The 20,586-nt window shown below is 36.4% G+C and overlaps 1 protein-coding gene across 1 annotated transcript in view; it reads left to right on the forward strand.

Annotated features, from left to right (window-relative positions):
- Nucleotides 1–11,084: 11,084 nt before the first annotated feature.
- The window catches only part of LOC306854476 (leucine-rich repeat and fibronectin type III domain-containing protein 1-like), a 61,775-nt gene continuing 52,273 nt past the window's right edge, over nucleotides 11,085–20,586 (forward strand). The window contains exon 1 of the mRNA XM_079392525.1: nucleotides 11,085–11,174. The gene's annotated coding sequence lies outside the window, so the exon portion shown is untranslated. The remainder of the gene's footprint in view (nucleotides 11,175–20,586) is intronic.

The raw sequence follows: 20,586 nt of genomic DNA on the forward strand, positions 1-20,586 counted from the left end.
TGTGCAATTCTTGGATTTTTGTGTAAAGTTTTGAAAAAAAGAGGCAGAGTTTTGAAAATGTGTGTAAGCAGTTGAAAAAAACTAATGAGACGGGCGATACAAAATCATCCACCCCACGTGTGTGTAGGAGGCCGTACACTATCTTCAGGATATAATTTGATCTCGTCTTTAATATTAGCTGTTCTCTCCTCCCGGAAACATAATCGGATTATTTTGCTTTAGCGCTTCGGTGGCTTCTTTTCTTCTCTAATTGACTGATTTTGGGCTACAAGAATTTCTGTGAATCCAGAAACATTCAGACACATGCATGCAGGGGAAAGACAATTTGCAAGTATCGTTAAGTAGAAGAGATCGGAACACCGTCGCAAATTATATTCTGTTTATGCAAGGACATGAACGCAGATGCATGATGTCAGAGCAAATTCATCCTCTTATTCATAATGTTAGAGCAGGTTTTAACTAACTACAATCAAACTAAGTAGGTAATATCAATTTGAATATCAGATTATATGAGTTAATATCTGCAATCCCAGCAGTTTCTCTGGCACAAAAATAATGAGGATCTCAGTTAGGCTGACAGCATTACTTTAAATATAACTAATAAAACTAGAAAAAAGCGTTATTTTAGTACTACATATACAGTAGTCAACATATATATTTATATATATATATATATTTGCAATTTATGTTGCTTGCAAAAAAATAAACTATTTTGGAATGCTACTACTTTTGGATGGCTGTCAATGGAGAAAGATGCTGTTTATAACAGTTGTTAAAACAGTTATCTGAATTGTCACGCATCTGATTTAATGAAGCAGATGGCTGAAGGAAACTCAAAGGCTCCACTGAGTGCTGAAGTTTGTTTTTCACACTAATGTAAGCGTGTATGTTAAGCGTGTAACACGGGATGCACTCGCAATGTGTCCAACAAGAGTTTGTGTCTGTGTTGATGTTCTGGAAAAGTGTTTGTTTCAGGCCTGAATCTCTCCAAGGATGATGTGTCATGTCATATAACATTACAAATTAATGAATTGAATGCATAATGCACAAAGTTAAAAAATATGCTTGTATAAGCTGTTTTTCTGCGTCTAAAGAGAGGAGAATGACTCTGACTCTTATAATTATGCTTTTGCTGCTATACCTTTAATATAGCCCTATAAAATTAGTTTTCTATTCCCGAATTCTCAAATTAAATTTTAGTAAATAAAAAGACTGATTAAGTCATGAAACGTATGCAATTTATAAAAAATTACATTATAGGGCCCTTTAAAAATATTTTTATTTTTTCGTATATTCAATTCCCCCCCCAATTGCATGTTTTCCGCTTTTATTGTTCTGAATTCCATTCTCATTTTAATAGTTTAATTAAATTTTTATAATCAAAAAGCATATCTAATCAACTGAATTAATAAAACCTTAACAATTTATGAACATATGAAAATTAAAGAGAGAAAATAAATGATGCAATTCAAAAAAATCATTAATAGTATTTTTTCTACTACTAAAAAACACCTTGCTACATGTACTGCGTTAAGCTAACTGAGACTTGTTATAGCTCTTGCATATCGTTGCTCTTTTGTTGGTTTTGATTGCTTCCATTGTCCTCATTTGTAAGTCCCTTTGGATGAAAGCATCTGCTAAATGTAAATGTAATATTTCTACTTTAAAAAAAATACATTCTACTGAGCTCCTCTATAATATATTACAATAGAAAACAGTTTGTATAATATTTAAATTGTAATATTTTACAGAATTGCTGTATTTTTTTTTATCAAATAAATGCAGCCTTGGTGAGCAGAAGAGACTTAAATATTTAAAGATCATGTATTTTTTTTGGCCTATCACCTGAGCTGTAAATTTCATGTGACTGATCATGCTATAGAAAAACTTGCTATAGAAAAAAAGAAACATTTCAATTAATGTACATCTGTGGTGACGCAAACAAACATCCTAAACACTCGTTTCTGTACTAATTACCATTCTAAACACTTAAAGCGATAGTTCACCCCAAAATGAAAATTCTGTCATTAATTACTCACCCTCATGTCGTTCCAAACCCGTAAGACCTTCGTTCATCTTCGGAACACTAATGAAGATATTTCTGATGAAATCATAGAGCTATCTGACCCTCCGTACACATCAATGCAGCTGAAATGTTCCCAGGTCCAGAAACGTAGTAAATACATCGGTAAAACTGTCCATGTGACATCAGTGGCTCAACTTCAGTTTTGTGATGCTACGAGAATACTTTTTTGTGCACAAAGAAAACAAAAATAACATAATTTACTGCTGTCTATGGAGGGTCTAAGATACTTCATCAGAAATATCTTCATTTGTGTTCCGAAGATGAACGAAGGTTTTACATGAGGGAGAGTAATTAATGACACAATTTTCATTTTGGGGTGAATTAACCCTTTAATCTGTCTGTATGTTGTGTGTGTGAATCTTGTAAAGGCTTGTAGGTTTACCAGCATTAAATTACATTAAGCGGTCTGAGTTAAAGCCACACACACACACACTTGAGCGTCATGAGAACATATCATAATCCTGTGGAGAGATTACACACATAATCTACAGGAAATTACAAAAGCATCTTTAGGGAATTAAGCAATTGTGCAGCGTAATCCACAGCAGAAAAAAGCTCTTTACAGGAACACTGCAGCTGATTTTCTCGAGCTGCTCTCACTGTTTATCTTTCCAAACACGATCTCTGAACAGCTGACATCCGTCCAAGAAGAACTGTGAGGATGAACCAAGATTTTGTGTCGTAATTTAGCCACTGCCAAACACACACACACACTCACACACACACGTGCGGTGGATGAGTGTGGCAGTGATTTAAAACACTGCAGAGCGACAGAACGAGGCTGGGTAAAACAGGTCACCCACTCAACCAACTAACCGCCCACAATCAGAGCCGCACATTCATGCAGATGTTGTGTTTATGAGCTCTGAGATGTTTGAACAAAAACATCCCATAATTAGCCATTAACCAGATTCCAGCACCTTTTATTCTACAATATTGAATCGCTCTCTGGATCTTCTGCTCTGTTTGGGGAGGAACAAACTAAAAATAGCCATTACAGTTCATTTCAGTGAGACGGTTAAAGAAAAATTATTCAAAAACAAGGACGACCTGTACAGGGAATGAATTGGTGAATATCATTTCTTTCCCTGTGCAGGACATCCCATTTTGCATTTTCATAGTTATAATGAAATATTTAGTTCATTGTGTTTTTGCATTTCATTTAATTAAATTTTTTTTTTTAAGGTATATTAACAGTTAGCTTGAGGTATGAATTGTCTGTTTGAGATATGTACACATTTATTTAAAAGTAAAATTATTGCAAAATTTTACATTTATATATTGATATTTCATGTAAATGAAGATCCTCATTGCAGATGTGCCAAATAATAGCTGCAAAATACTGAAAAAAAATTATCAATGAATTCATTAATTTATATGTAACACATTTCATTTTATTATTTTATTTTTACATTTATATATGTATTTATATATTTCATGTAAATGAAGATTGCTGATGTACCAGATAAGTGCTGCTAAGTACCGCAGAAACTGACTAATTTATGTTAATGATATTTAATGTTTATACAATATACATACATACAGTATATGTAGTGATATTTCTTATAAATTAATATCCTTATTAGTGCTTATAAATACTGCAAAGAATGCATTATTATTATAAATTATATCTACAGTCATGGCCAAAAATATCGGCACCCTTGGAAAATATGATCAAAGGCGGCTGTGAAAATTAATCTGCATTGTTAAAACTTTTGATCTTTTATTTTAAAAATTCACAAAAATTTAACCTTTCATTGGACATTAAGAATTTTGAAATGGGGGGAAATATCATTATGAAATAAATGTTTTTCTCTATTACACATTGGCCACAATTAACGGCACCCTTTTATTCAATACTTTATGAAACCTCCATTTGCCAGTTTAACAGCTCTAAATGTTCTCCTATAGTGCCTAATGTTCTCCAAACTGATGTGTTCAAAATTATGAATATGAATGGGAATATACTTCAGAGATATTTTACTCATAAGAATTTCTATGGGTGCCAATAATTGTGTCCGTGTATTTGAGAAAAACATTTATTTCATAATGATATTTCCCCCCATTTTAAATTCTTAATGTCCAATGAAAGGTTAGATTTTTGTGAATTTTTTAAATAAAAGATCAAAAGGATTAACAATACAGATTAATTTTCACAGCTGCCTTTGATCATATTTACCAAGGGTGCCGATATTTTTGGCCATGACTGTATATGTGTATATATATATATATATATGAATATGTCATGTAATTTTACAGGCTGTTTACATTAGCTATTCACCAACTTTTTACCTCAATTAGAAAGTGCCTGGAGGGTAATTTATAATCACATTCGAGTATGTTTTAATATCACCATTCAACATAACATCAGAAAAATGACACTGATGCTGAAATATGCTGAAATAGATGTGAAAATAACAGCCGGTAACCTTCATTCAAATTGGCATCTGCCCCGGTAATAAACATTGATTTGAGCGACACCCCGGCAGATCAGCAAGCGATTATTCTGCCATTAATGTTACACACTTTAGATCTGCTCCTGCAAAATAAAACATTCATACGGGTCGTTCTGCGGCGAGCAGCCAGGAATATTAAAACCGGCCTGATGCAGAGACGAGAGAAGAACAAAGAGCCGTTACGACGCAAGTCAGAGACGATGGAGGTGGACGTGTGCGAACACTAATGAGCTTGTTGTCGGTGGATGGAGTGTTTCTGTGTGAAGTGCCACTCAATGAATTATGGGTAATGTGCATGTGAGCTCACGTCTTGTGTTCAGTCAGTGAGCTGTGATCTGCCTGCCAACTTACAACAACACAGAGACTATCAAACACACGTTACACACGCTAAAGACCTCCAGACCTCATCGTTCTTATGAAACACTTACTGAATAATAGACAAGTTAGACTCACATTTCCATTAAAACAATGCTAGCTTCCAGCCCAAAATCTGCTTTATAGTTCTGCTTTGAGAAGTATTTTGATACGGAAATAGATATGCAGATTTCGAAGGCCTCTAAATGATCAACATGATCAAAACTTTGATTTATCTGTTGTCTGATTGATAGTTTAGAGTGTTATATCCAGTAAAAGCTCTTTTAGTCTAATTGTCCAAACGTCCAGCTTCAGCTGCTGCTTCTCGTGTCAAATCTTGACTGATTTTGATCAAGTAAGCGTCAGAATAACTGCAGTCATATTTCCAGATGAACACTTACTGGACTGAAGCAGCTCAGCTTTACTTGATTCTCCATCAGTCTTTTTTTAGTAAAATCAGTGCGTCTCAAATCTGATCATCAGGATCTTTTGAGGAGCGTTTGTTTCCAGAAGCTTTACTTTCTCTGTTCCTCAGCGGAGGAATGATCTTCATCTCACATCTTCTGAGGAGCGTTTATTTCTTCATCTCTTAATCAGCATTGCATTATATGTTTGGATCATTTCAGTCTCATCTTACTAAGACATATTATTGGAGATATAGAGCGATGACTGATATTTAGATCATTTTATGCAAGGATCTGCTCTACTGTTATAAAGATATCAGTGATTTTCATTACAAGCAGCAGAATTTCATCACCTTTTGTTCATATCAGGCTTTACAGAGTTAAATCTCTCAACACAATTAACTTCCGTAATGTTATTTTATAATAAATATATTAGTTGTGAAAAGGGACTCTGCAGTGAAAGTTAGTATATGTTGTGGACATTTGATACTCAGATCAGTCATTTTTCATCTTTAGAATGACGTGCACTGATGAATCATTCACAATAACAGCAGAAGCATTGATTTAGAGACTCATTTGTGACGTCATGTCATCTGTAAGATCCATCTCTGGCTCTTTGGCCACTCTAAGCATAATCCCGCTGGTTATTAATACACGGTTTCAATCCTTCGGGTATCGATAGCTGCAGCATCTATGAGCTCAACCTGATGAGAACTAATCACATCAGCTGAGCTTTGAATGTGCTGTCGATATAAAGCTGTGGAGAACACACTCCTGTGTGTGTGTGTGTGTGTGTCAGCAGATTTCACATCTAAAGAGGTCACAGTGAGAGGAGCTTCTGGATAATACACAGCTATGCAGTATATAATGTACATAGTATGTGAAATTTCTGTATGCATAGAATATCTGTATGCATTTTACCGTATATAATGTGTTGTTTATATAAGAGATCGCTGCACTGGATAATATGTCCCACAATGCAATGTGTGTAAACTGCGTGACTAATGAACTGGAAGTGATTTGTTAATAACAACTTTTTCTTCACTCATTATGTAATTGGATGTCCAAAAGTTCAAATATTTTATAGCAAATTAGATTAAAAATTCATAACTGAACTATACATGACATGTAAATGAGGCCATGTGACAACAGTGTAGCATAGTGTACTGCTGTTTGAAGTATGCAATATTTAGTAAGTAGTATGCTTTGGGGTCATTTATTTTTTTAATAGTACTTTTTATTCATCAAGGATGTGTTAAATTGATCAAAAGTGACAGCAAAGACATTTATGTTACAAAAATGTCTATTTCAAATAAATGCTAAAACAGTTTCCACAAAAATATTGTGCAGCAAAACTGTTTTCAACATTGATAATAATCAGAAATGTGTCTTGAGCAGTAAATCAGTATATTAGAATGATTTCTGAAGATCATGTGACTGAAGACTGGAGTAATGATGCTGAAAATACAGATTTGATCACAGAAATAAATTATATTTTAACTAGGGCCGGGACTTTAACGCGTTAATTTAGATTAATTAATTACACAAAAATAACGCGTTAAATTTTTTTAACGCATTTTAATAGCACTTATTTTTGCACCGCGGAACGTTTCTCACTGGATGAGTTTCGGCGGACCGATTATACTGGAGCACCAACTAGCGTTCTGTTTCTCAATTCCAAGAAGGCAAAGAACGGACTTGCGTTCTCGTGGAGACCGGTCTTGCCAAGCTTCCTTGGAAGAACGAACTCGGAAGGACGCGAGAACACAGAACGCACACTTATGAGAATTGAGATGTACTACGTCCTGCTTAACTGACCGCATAGTCTCAGCATAAGAAACGGCCAATGAACAATAAATATTACAAAATGTCATAACTTATTAAAACATTTCATACTATTATAGATATTACTTTCATATAATTGTATTGTTTTATTTTACAGCGTTATATGTTTTACTGTTAAGATTCATTTTAATATGCCAATAAAAATGCAGACTTTCTCCGGGTCTTATAACTTTATTAAAATTAACCAAAACAAAACGATAAATGTTTACTTTCAACTTGAAGAGCCGTTAAGTATTTGTGAGAGCGACTTTAAAGCTTACAGGCTTCCGTACACCGGCCACCCACAGCGTTTTCTGGGATTTCTAACGGCTCGATTCTCTCAAGTCTGCACTCGATGCATCCTCAGTTTCAAGAACATATCCGGGCACTTTCATGCATCCTCTGTACTTGCGTTCTTGAGAATTGGAACTGAACTTCGACGGTTAATGATGACGTAGAACGAGAACACAAGGACCCAAGATCGCTGAAGAGCGCATATTGAGAAACAGCCAAAAACAAACCACAGTGAACATGGACAAAGAAGCTGATGAGACCGCTTTGGTTGGCCCTGTGGATGGGAAATTTAAAAATCCATATAAAAAAACTTACTTCTCACTGTACTCAGGTCAAATATTTATATGCGATTAAAATGCGATTAATTTCGATTAATTAATTACAAAGCCTCTAATTAATTAGATTAATTTTTTTAATCGAGTCCTGGCCCTAATTTTAACACATATTCACATAGAAAACAGCTTTTTTAAATTCTAATAATATTTCACAATTTGTACTCTATTTCTCATCAAATAAATGCAGCCTTGATGAGCAGAAGAGGCTTTTTACTAAAACAAAACTTTAAGCTGAAATGAAAATATCAGGAACATATGGAGCTAAAAAGAGCAAAAGCATGATATTACAGCAATTTAAAAAAATGTAACCACCTAGTGGTTTATCCACCACTAGATGTTTCAAAATGTAAAATTGCTGTAATATCATGCTTTTGCTCTTTTTAGCTCCATATGTTCCTTCTGAATACAGTGAAACCCCGTTGTTATAAGGTCATTCATATTTCCCGTCTGTCATTTTTAATCGCACATTGTTCAGAGAAAGATGGCAAACGGGTCATCTGTATCTTGTTAGTGTTTTCTAGCTCTGCCTTTGAAGCCGGCCCTGAGGGTCCCGCTGAGCCGTGCTGGTCAAAAGTTAAATCTGCTCCTAACCTTTGAAGCGATTATCCTAAAATCACATTTCTGCTAGCATCTGAAGCGGCCGATTGTGCCGGAGTTGCTGCGAATCCGCCGATGGCCTCGTAATTGCTGCAGCTGTATTTTCACATTTCAGTATGAAAGGTCACGTTTCCATTTGTACTTTCCAAATCACAGGGATACTCACCCTAATCCCGCAGAAGGGGATTTGAGAGCGTCCCGACTGTAAAGTGCAGCTTTGGGGAGCTTTTTAAACTGCAAACATGAGGGGAGATTCGGCCCTCATTATGAGAGCTGGATAAGAGAGAATAATGTGGTGGCTTGAAGTGATAAAGAGAGGAATAGAGAGCGATGTGTTTGAGAAAAGCACAAACAGCACAGGGGAGAATCAAGAGCGCACTCTGATCAACAACATGTGGAGATAAAAATTGCCTCGTCCTGTTTGACTGCATGTTATCGCACCGTCCCAGACGGGTGTGTGTGTGTGTGTCTGCTTTTTTGACATTAGACAGATTGATCATACAATAACTTTTTAACCAGTTTAAACACTGTGTCCTAATGACAGAGGTCTGATATACCTGGAGAGAGTGATTTGTTAGCATTGACATGTATCACAATGGCAGAAACACTCAGAAATTGCTAGTAAATTTCACAAATAATTACAAAGAAATGGCACATTGCAATTTTTTTTTTTTTTTTGACTAAAACATATATATATGCTTAGTGCATTCTGGGATTGTTTTCTTTATGATATATTTATTAATACTGCCTTACATTCTGGCCAAAACAAAGTGTCCTAGAAGATGAAATCGCCACCTAGCTTATGATTCTTAGAAATGCTGTCTAGGTGGGCAGCTCACTAGGTTTTAAATGAGGTCTTGTGTCTATAAAACCTTAGAAATGCAGAAAGAGAAAGGGAATTTGTCATGAGCAACCTTGAAGCATTTTCATCTTGTTGCATTGAAATTGCAGGGAGTTTTTCTGTCACTCGTTTTGAGCTCAAGTGGCACTGAAGGACACGATCAGCCCTCATATCTGTCCGGCATCTGCTGTGTGCTGTTGAGAGGAATCAGTCACGATTTGAATAATAACTAGATGAAATTCAGAAGAAAATGTGATTGGAGTTTAGTGAGAACTGGAGTGATGTGGGTGTTTGTTTACTGGCCCGAGTCTAAACTGCTCAAGAGTTCTGGCCTGTAGAATTGGCTCTAGTTTCTCTCTCAGTGTGCATCTGTGGGATTTCTTCAGCTGTTTTCTGGTCCAGCAGGTGAAAATGGTTCTTCTGAACAACACAGAATCATTCATGGATTCTAGACCACCCGATTCACTAGTACTAGTTGACTTCACAAACACCAGTGATAGTAATCCATGTAAATGTGTTTCTTGACATAAGCAGCAGGTCCAAACTCACTGTCAAAATGTTGTGAATTTTTCATGATATTCTCTTTGGTCTCTTCTGTGTTGATGAAATATGAATAGAGTTGAGATGCTTGTTTCTCCTCTAAAGTTTTTTAGTTGTTATAGAAACACTTCACGATGATGAATGTCTGTAAACACTCATAATATAGTCAGTGATGTGCTTAATAATGACTGCTGATGTCTCGTTTCATCTGATGCTCTTTCGTGGCTCAGGATATTTCACAAGTTATTTTAGTATTATTTATATACTATTGTAGTTTTAATTAATATTTTGAGTTAGCTTTTAATTTAGCATTTTAGTTTTTTTGTAATTTTACATTTTTTTTTATTTTTTTTTATTTTTTAATTTTTTTTTATTACCATTTATGTTTAATTAATTTTTTACTTCAGTTTTTTTTTTTAGTTTCTTATTTCAGTTAGTTGCTAAGCCAACATTTCCTTTTTTTCTCTAATATTTATATTTTATTTTACTTCAGCTTTATTTTGGTTAATGTAAATGTTTTTAATAGTTTGCTTTTAGTTAACAGTAACAGTAATGTTTTACCATTATTGATATATTATTATAGCTTGTGTTAATATTTTGAATTAATTTTTATATTTTCCGTATTCATTTTAAAATTTTGTTATGTTTAATTTTCTGTAAAAGTTTTAGTAATTGTGTGAGTTTTGTCATTTTTATTAGATTTCTTTTATGTCTGTATAGATCTTAGAAATGATGCCTTGGCAACTAATGGAAATAAAATTTACATTTAAGATTTTTAGATTTAATTTTATTTCAGTTAACATATTTTATTTCAAATGCCATTTATGTGGTTTTAGTTTTAGTTAACTATAATAACCCTGAACAATAATATGTTTTCATTTGTTTCATTGAAGTATCAAATTGGTTATTTCTCAAATGTTTTTATTAATTTACCTTGGCAAAAATAAAAATAGACACAAATGAGACAATAACACAATAAGAATATATAAAATCAATGTGGAGCCGATCGTTTGATCTCACCGACAATTTGATGACAAACATAAAAAGGAATTAAATCTGAGCAAAGTTTATGGCATTATTGAGATATTTTCAGAAACATGAATTTCTTTTTATTTTAATATAATATTTTATTCTTCTAATTTTCTTTATGAGGAAAAGGTTCTCTCTTTGCTCTTTATATAATCTCATTGCTTTCTAAGAGAAATGATTGAGATATTAAAGAGATCTCATACAGGGACACTCTTTTCTTCTCTGATGTTGATGGTGGAATCTGCATTTCTCCTTGTTAAATGATTTAAATATGGTGATGGACAACATAAAACAAGCATCATCTCTCTCTGTTGTCATGGCTGCAGGTGGCATCACTCCAGTTACCCAGAAGCCCTTGAAAAGACGAGAGATGCCCTTTTGAGATGACTGACACTGGAACAAACTTCATATCTGGTGAGTGTCAGTTCACAATAACACATGTCCTCTCTCTTTCTCGCTCTGTTTCTCAATCCACTGCAGATCATGGTGAACGGAAACATCTGTTGTCAGGTCCCCTGTCACTGGATTTCTGGGAAATAATAGATTGGTGCGTGCAGATAGTAGAAACAACACTGTATGCTTTCATAAACACACACACACGTTAGAGAAGATCATCTCGTCCGCTGACAACAGAGAATACAGCAGAAAACATATTAACATTGGTAAAATTATTCACCCAAAAATAAAAATGCAGCCATCCTTTACTCTTCCGTATGTTGTTTGAAACTGTATGTTTTTTATTCTTCAATTCAACACAAATCAAGCTGTTTAGCAGAAAGTTCATGTTGCTCATTTTGTGCATTGAAAGTGAATGAAGACCGTGAATACCTGGTCTTTTATTATCTAATAGTAGCAACAGCAAAAGGGCTACAGGTGATTTTTAATATAGTGCACAAGTCATTTGCATATATTTGTGTGGTGCTTAATGACATTTTAATTGAATACACTGCAGGTGAATAGGTAAAAATTTAACTAATAGATATCACCATTCTTGTCTAGTTGATAAGATTACACTACAAACTTTTTGGTATAACAAGTTTTCTGAATTTGTTTGTTTAAATATGCAAATATTGAATTATTTAAATCAAGTCAAATCAAGTCTGCTTTATTGTCAATTCTTCCACATGTACGGCACATACATACAGAGAATTGAAATTGCGTTACTCTCAGACCCTTGGTGCATACAGTTAACATTTAAGACACTGACAGTAGACGTTCAAATACAGATAAGTACAGTTTAAACATATGTACATACAACTATACAGATATACAAATGAGGACATTGTAGAATAATAAAGAAAGAGATAGATAAAGTGGCATAAGGCACATGGCAGATAGAGTGCAAACCAGTTAAATAAAACAAAACTGTGCAGATATATGTGTATATTGTGGCGGGAGGAGCAAGCGACAGACACAGTGGGCGTGGCGTCAAGCCTCGGAGAGGTTTTTATTAAACAAAATATTAAAATAAAGTGTCCAAAGGGGGAAAAGTGTCCAAAAGAAACAGGGATCTGGTGTCCTCGTCGTGCTGCGGGGCTAGTGAAGGAGGGCAGTGTTCAGAAGGGAAGGGTCCAGGGAAGGGGCGGAGTCCGGTGGCCGCACGCGCTCCCCTCCTGGTCCGGGGCGCGAGGGGCGGCGGCGGCTTCCGCTCGCGGCTTCGTCCTCAGTTGGCCGCGGCACTTCTGGGGGACTCTACGGCCCGGCATCCTGGCCCATCGGCCGTATCACGAGTGCGGCGTCATCTGGACTGCGGGTCCGGTCTCTGGCGGTGGCAGGAGATCCCTCAAACGCTCCCTTCCTGGACCCATGAGGACACCAGCGTGCATGCACGGGGGAAGAGACCGGTCTCTCGAGGAGAGGCGCGCTCGGCGTTTAAACAGCGGCGGTGATGAGGCTCTATTCACGTCAGGTGCGCCTCATCATCACACGCCGCCAGCCCTGCGTGTTCAGCGCCCCTCCTCTCTCACACACCCACTCCCATCGGGAGCCTGGTGAAGGGCGGCGAATACGGGACGGGGTGGTGATGATAGAAAGGGGGGAGGCAGCCGGCTCGTCACAATATGTATAGTGTATATATATATATATATATATATATATATATATATATATATATATATATATAGTGCAAGAGGAGATTATCAGTCTGAGGACATTGTAGAAAAATAAAAAAAGAAAGAAATAATGTGGCATAAGACACATGGCAGAATAGATAGTGTGCAAACCAGTTAAATAAAACAATACTGTGCAGATATATGTGTAGTACAAGAAGAGCTTATCAGTCTGTTAAAGTGACAAGAGAATAGTCTTTTTATCAGACTATCCGAAGAGGTAGTTTGCAGTCAATGCTGGATGAGGTAGTGATCAGTCCAATGCTGCACAAGTGACAGGTGCTGGTCACAGTTTGTAAGTGGGTGGGGGTGGATGGTCGTAGTATCAAAGTTCAGTGTTGCATGTGGTAAAAGAGGGGAGGGGGGCAAGGACGGGAGGGAAATCAGCTTCCTGACAGCCTGATGTATGAAGCTGTCCTTTAGTCTGCTGGCCCTCTCCTGGAGACTCCGCAGTCTCCTCCCTGATGGCAGCAGACTGAAGAAGCTGTGTGTCAGGTGGGTGGGATCACCTGCAATGCGGAGGGCTTTGCGGGTGAGACGGGTGCTGTAGATGTCCTGGAGGGAGGGGAGAGAAACACCAACGATCTTCTCAGCTGCTCTCACTATGCGTTGAACTGACTTGCGGCAGGATGCGTTGCAAGCGCCATACCACACAGTGATGCAGCTAGTTAGGATGCTCTCGATGGTGCCTCTGTAGAAGGTGCACATGATGGGGGCCGGGGCTCTGGCTCTTCTAAGTTTGCGGAGGAAGTAGAGACGCTGCTGTGCTTTCTTGGCCAGTGCTACAGTGTTATTAGTCCAGGAGTGGTCCTCTGTGATGTGCACACCCAGGAACTTGGTGTTGCTCACTCTCTCCACAGTCGCACCGTTGATGGTCAGAGGGGCATGCTGAGTGTGTACTCTCCTGAAGTCAACAACAATCTCCTTCGTCTTCTCCACATTCAGAGAGAGATTGTTGTCACTGCACCACCCGGCCAGGCGGCTCACCTCGCTCCTGTAGTTTGTCTCATCTCTGTTTCTAATGAGACCCACCACAGTCGTGTCATCCGCAAACGTAATGAAACGGTTGGAGTTGTGTGGCGGTGTGCAGTCGTGGGTCAGCAGAGTGAAGAGGAGGGGGCTCAGCACACATCCTTGGGGGGCCCCAGTGTTCAGTGTGATGGTGCTGGATGTGTTAATGCCGACCCGTACTGCCTGAGGTCTCCCGGTCAGGAAGTCCAACAGCCAGTTGCACAGAGAGTGCATATTTGCATATTATGCACAGAGAGTGCATAATATGCATATTTAATATGCACATTAAATACGCATATTAAATATTTAATTGCATGCATATTGATTATTAACATATTAGAATTAAAAGTTTTTACAGAAGGGATTTTGGAGTTCTCTTTTTACTGATTTACTGATGTACTCCAAAAATCATAAAATAATGGCAACAGTCAGACAGAAAGTAGGAATAAAAAAATAGGAAGCAAATTATATATGAACAATCCCTTCTACAAAACCCTTCAGAATATAGAAAGGAATAAAACTGCTACGTTTGGTGTATGTACGTAAGTGCTGCTGAAGTGGAGAAACAAACTCATTTTGAGAAAACAACCTTTAAAGATATGTATAGTAATTGAAATACAGAGGCGAACAGATAAAGTGCAATAATAAAACCTTGCAAATTATATATAAACAAACCCTTCTATAAAAACATTCAGAATATAGATTTGGTGTATGTAAGTGCTGCTGAAGTGGAGAAAAATTTCTTTAAATATATATATATATATATATATATATATATATTGTAATTGAACTCTACAAATAGAAATGGACAGAACATGTAATAAAACAAACACTTAAAAGTGAATTTTGGATGTTTTCTTTCTACTAGTCTGTAACATGTTATATAAAGCTAAATAGCCCGAGATTTCAAAACTGACCAAAAATGTCATAGTTCCGTGGGTATGTAGTCAGTGTGAATAACAAGTTGCAACTTGGTTATTTGTCAAAAAATTGCTGAATGTTTCACTTTCATTGCATACAAAAGAAGAAAGAAGAAGAAAAACATCAGGGGTGTAAACAATCACCGATTGTTAATTTTTGGCTGCACCATTCCTTTAAGAACCTGACAGCATGTACTATATGTACTACAACTGATCCTTCATCGACACTAATTACATTCCAGCAGTTCAGTGCGTTCATGTAGAGAGGGCCGGTGGCCAGACAGCAGTCTGATGTTTTCCTGTAAACTCCGAGCAGTGGGTTCTGTGGTCTGTAGCGGAGAGCAGAAGAATCGGACAGATGGAGGTTGAAAGCTATGCCTTCATATCTGACCTGCTTACCATCTCTATTGCATTATACGCCTTTAACTGCAGAACTAATCGCTCAACCACAGAGTTTCTGCTCCGAGTTCCTGCGTTGGCAGTAAATATCAACATCAGGGTGTGACTTAACTTACTGTATTTGGCAAGATTGCTCCTTTGAAACCTGAATGATGCAAGCAATGCATGAAGCACCAGGTTGCTCCGGATGAATTGTCCTAATTTGAGTAAAAGCATCCAATTTAGTCTGGATTTTTCATTCCTGGTATTGACATGCATGTTTCATGTACTTTTACTAGGCTGAACGCTCAAAGTCAACATGAAATCAACATCTACTTAAAACACGTTCTTGGTTTATTTTGCATGATTTATTAATACACATTATTGTAAAAGAAATTTCCTTTTTGGTTGATTTCCGTTTGTGCAAATTTTACCTTTACATGACCTAGGCTGAGTGCTTATTTTTAATGCAAGGTCCCATCCTATATTTTTGTTTGATTGGATGTTCTGTTTAACTCCGAAATACTTCGCATTGCACATGTAAATTGGGCTCTGTTTCATGAGGTTCAGCATCGGACGCCCAGTTTTTCAGGAGTATTGATTCCAAAATTGTTTTTCCCATTTGTTTTTCTCATATGCATTTTTTTAAAAGTCTTTGTTGAAGTGTTAGACTATGTTCACACTTGGTGTCTTTTTTGAAGTTGCTGGAATCTATTTTACATTATAATCCTATGGAGTAAACCATGTTTTCAAAACAGTTCTGAGCGCTTTTTAAAATGCCACCGCCGGCGTCTTTTTCTGCAGCTCAGAGCGTCTTTTCAAGCTGAAAAAAAGTTTAACTTTTCTGAAAAAAAAACGGCCTATGTCGAGCGCCTTTTTGACAGCTGACCAATGACAAGCGAGTGGCGAGTCGTTTCCATAACAACAAAAACAACAAGAAAAAGGAGAAGATAGCCGGTAGACAGATCATACTAGTTTTGGAGCACAAGGAGTTGTATGAAATCATCATCCAACTGGAGCTCCTGGTCTAAATTGTTGGAAGCACCATACAGTTTCCTTCCCTGTATAATGTTGCACTCCCGCAACCGTCATTGTGAACCGACATACCCTCCCCGTTAACTTCAAAAGGCAACGTTAACTTCAAAAGCCAACATTTCTGCAGCACACAGTGCTAGGCTACCATGCAGCTGTTATTATAGCAACAAAAGACGCCCTCGGCTGCTATTTGTTACCAAAACGCTGCCAGCTTTTTATTTTACTACATTTACATTTATGCATTTAGCAGACGCTTTTATCCAAAGCAACTGACATTACATTCAAGTTTTTTACATTTTATCAGCTCTTGCTTTCCCTGGGAATCGAACCCATGACCTTGGCGTTGCTAGCGCCATGCTCTACTATTTGAGCTACAGGAAAGCTACTAAAACAGCGCTCGTCATCTTTTTCTTGTCAAAAAAACGCCAAGTGTGAACACACCCTTATAAGCCACTAACCAAACTAAACAAATCTGCTACAGGGTGAATCACAACATTACAAACTCTGATTTGAAGAAAAAAAAGAAAAAACTTAAAAAATAACAAAGGTGCAAGACTGTGTACTTGTTGTCTTTAAAAAGGGAAAGGAACTATAATCTCATGAAGCACTGTGAATGACATAATCGAGGAAAAAAAGATAAATATAAAACTATTGATTTTTATTGATATTGACTATTGATATTGACTATATAAATATACACTGTAAGAAATCATTTGTCATTTTTTGATTTCATGAAGTTGTAAATAAAACAAAGATTATACTATTTCAGTTTTTTACTTTAAAAATTTCATGTTTAATTCAATGTGTTGTTTTCAATTTGTGGTTTGCTATTCACTAGCAATTTCTGAATGGAAATTGTTTTGACAAAATATATTTAATATTTCTTGCAATCTCTCTCTCTCTCTCTCTCTCTGTGTCTCTCTCTCTATATATACACACACACACATTAAAGTAGCTTGAGTGTGTAAAGAGACATGATCCATTATTTTGGCTCAGTTAACTTGTGATTCTCTGATTGGTGGAGATTTCTTTGCAGAATTGTGGGTAATGTATTCTCAACAGGAATTTAACTGTTAAGCACAATTATTTATAAAATAAGTTGAAATAGTGCAGGCTAATGGCTTTGACTGAAGCATATATTATTGATTAACAACCTTGCAAAGTAATTCTGTCTTTGAAGGTTTATAAGTTATAATTAAAAATGTATTTCTCCCCTATTTGAGAAAACGAGTGGGATTTTTACTTCCTTACTCTATAGCGTTTATGTTAAACACAGAACCAGCAGATATTTGATTGGTTGCCATTAGAAACCACTCCACTAATGGCAGGCATTGATTGGCTAATTCAGCTGCTGTGTTTGACCAATTGGGATTCCACTGGGGTCACTTCTGCAGGATCCAAATTAAAACAAATTGACAGCAGACGTGACGAAGCTTGTCAAATCCAGACTGCGTCCCTGAGGATCCTGAGATCCACTTTAAGATGGCGATTCATCCTCCTCCTCCTCCTCCTCCAGCAGATATTACACTCCATCAAATAATCTTCATCAATAAAAGATCTAGAGGTGCTTTTACTTTGGCAAAACGTGTTGCATCAGCTTCTTATAGATCTGCAGGTCGTCTTTATCCTGTGATATTAGCAATCGTGACTAATGTCTTCAAAGCAGCCGCAGCGTTAAGTGCCGCTCTGCGCTCTCATCTGCCGGAGGAGGATGATGTTTAAGCAGACAGACGTTTGTTACTTCCCGCACCAATCATGAAGTATTCATTACCGACTTCAAGGCATAACAGCTTATTGTATTATTCATGGCGAAAGCTCACGGGTTTATTCTGTAGAATAGTGCAGCTTATGCGCTCATCAAGGTGATGGAGACAATCATGTATGTGCATTCATAATCAGCTTCGTTAAGAGACACCAGAGACAAACCAGTGGTTATAGTTTTGAGGATTGAAGTTGTCTTCACTGGTGTAAGTGAAAGGCACTAAAGCATGGCGTCTTTTAAGTTTGCTAGTATTTAACCACAGCTGTGTAATTTATGTTAAACGTGTACACATGTGTCTTTCAGTAGTTCTTTCTGTAGAATTAAGTTGACTATACTGGTAAATCATTTTGAGTTCATTAGTCTACTACTGTATACTATGTGTGAAGTTAACTTTTACAGTTTCTGCCACTTAGTTTAGTATCTTTCAGGTGTCTACAACACTACAAGTCAAATTTATTATAACCATATAAGTCGTTTACTATTACAGCGTCTTCACTAGTTAGTCTACTATAGTAGTATGTGCAAAGTTTAGTGCAGTATCTATTGTTTTGTTTCAAAAGGACTTTAAGTGTTAAGCCTTTCAGGGTACTAGTCGTTTTCTACAGTAATGTTACGTTTAATAACAATATAAGTTAAACGTCATTAAGCTTGGTTTGAGTTTATTATAGTACTATGTGTGACAGTATGTGTTAAGTTTAGTGATACATTATCTTTCAGGTTTACTTGTATTTTTGGACAGTATTTGTAAGTTTACTATAAGAGTAGAAGTCAAACATTTTGGTAAAGCATGTTTTGAGTTCACTGGTAGTCTACTACAGTAATATGTGTGTCACGGTTTGGTTTCTGTTCAGTTTCCCTTTTGCCCTTATTTGGTTTTTCCTGTCATTAGTTAATCATCGTCCATCCTGTTCACCTGTCTTGAGTTAATTATCTTGTTTCCTCGTTTGGTTGTCCCTTTATAAGTCCTGAGTTCTCCCCTTGTCTTTTGTCTGATCTTAATGTTAAGTTAGTTTGCAAATGGTTACGTGTGTTGATGTTAAATAAAGAGACTCCTTTTTTTCCTACTCCTCGTTGTGCGCTCCTTGCTACAACCACATACCCATAACAGTGTGACGTTTATTGGTACAGTATCAGTCATTTTGTTTCAAAACTATGTTATTATACAGGTTTATTAGTGTTTTATCATAACATTGTAATTCAAGTTCTATAACCTTTTGATCTTAAACTACAGTAGTGTGTGTGATGTTTACTAGTACAATATTTGTCAGTTTCAAAAGTTTTAAATTTATCTTTTGTTTACTAGTAGTTTTTTACAGTATTGGTCAAGTTTATTATAACCATATCAGTCAATTTTAGTAGTTTATCACAACACTGTAAGCTACACTGACACGGTATATGTCATATTGGTTTAATCTTTGTGTAACAAGTTTGGTGGCCCAGACTTTTTGCTGGTAATTTTCTATAAGTCTACTGGTTCAACATCTTCACTTTTGTTTCAACAGTACATGTTAAGTTTAGTGATACATTATCTATCAGGTGTACTAGTAGTTTCTGTAGTAGTAGTACAGAATCTGTCAAGTTATATAAGCATGTAAGTCAAGTTTAGTATTTTAATAGTAGTATGTGTGAAGTTTGTCAATTTGTTTCAACATCATACATGTTTTAGGTGTATTTTTCTACAGTATTAGTTTACTGTAACAGTATCAAAATTACTGGTAAAGCATCTTTCGAGTTCACTAGTAGTGTACTTTAGTAGTGTGTGACATTTACTGGTACAGTATGTTACATTAGTTTTTTTTTAGGTAAACTGGTTGTTTTCTACAACAGTATTAGTCAAGTTTACTGGTACAACATTGTCACTAGTTGCCTACTATAGTAGTAAGTGTGAAGTTTGTTCCATTTTGTTTCAGCCGTACATGTTAAGTTTAGTAATCCATTATCTTTCTGGTGCACTAGTACTAAATAAGTTGACTATAGAAGTATTGAAATTTGATAGTGAAGCATCTTTGGAGTTCTCTAGTAATCTACTGTACTATTAAGTGTGTAGTGTAATATCTGTTATTCTATTTCAAAGCATGCATTATGTTTATCTTTCGGGTTTACTAGTAGTTTTCCACAGTATTTGTCAAGTTTACTGTAACACTATTTGTCCAATGTTCTGGTTACTATTTGTCCAATGTTCTGGTTAAGCATCTTGCAGTCTATAATATTTACTGGTGCACTATCTATCATTTTGTTTTATTTATACTGTGTGAATTAAGTTGATCTTTTACGTTTACTAGTAGTTCTCTCCACGTTTCTCAAGCTGACTATGTAAAATTTACTGGTAAAGTATCTATTGAGTTTGCTAGTAGTCTACTACAATAGTATGCGTGAGGTTTATTGGTACATTGTCAAGTTTGGTACAATACTATCTACCAATTGTGTGTGTGTGTGCTGGTGAGTGTGAGTGTGTGTATGCTGGTGAGAGATGAGGAAACATCCAGAGACACGCTGCTCTCTCGGAGTGAAGTGTTCAAATCCTCATAAATATGAGCGATCTGGGATTTGATTGATATCGCAGCTAAAAGCTTTCCTGCTGCACTGCCAAGACTCTAAATCTGAGGGCCATT

Source organism: Barbus barbus, assembly GCF_936440315.1.
Source record: "Barbus barbus genome assembly, chromosome: 34".
In the NCBI taxonomy this organism is placed as follows: domain Eukaryota; kingdom Metazoa; phylum Chordata; class Actinopteri; order Cypriniformes; family Cyprinidae; genus Barbus; species Barbus barbus.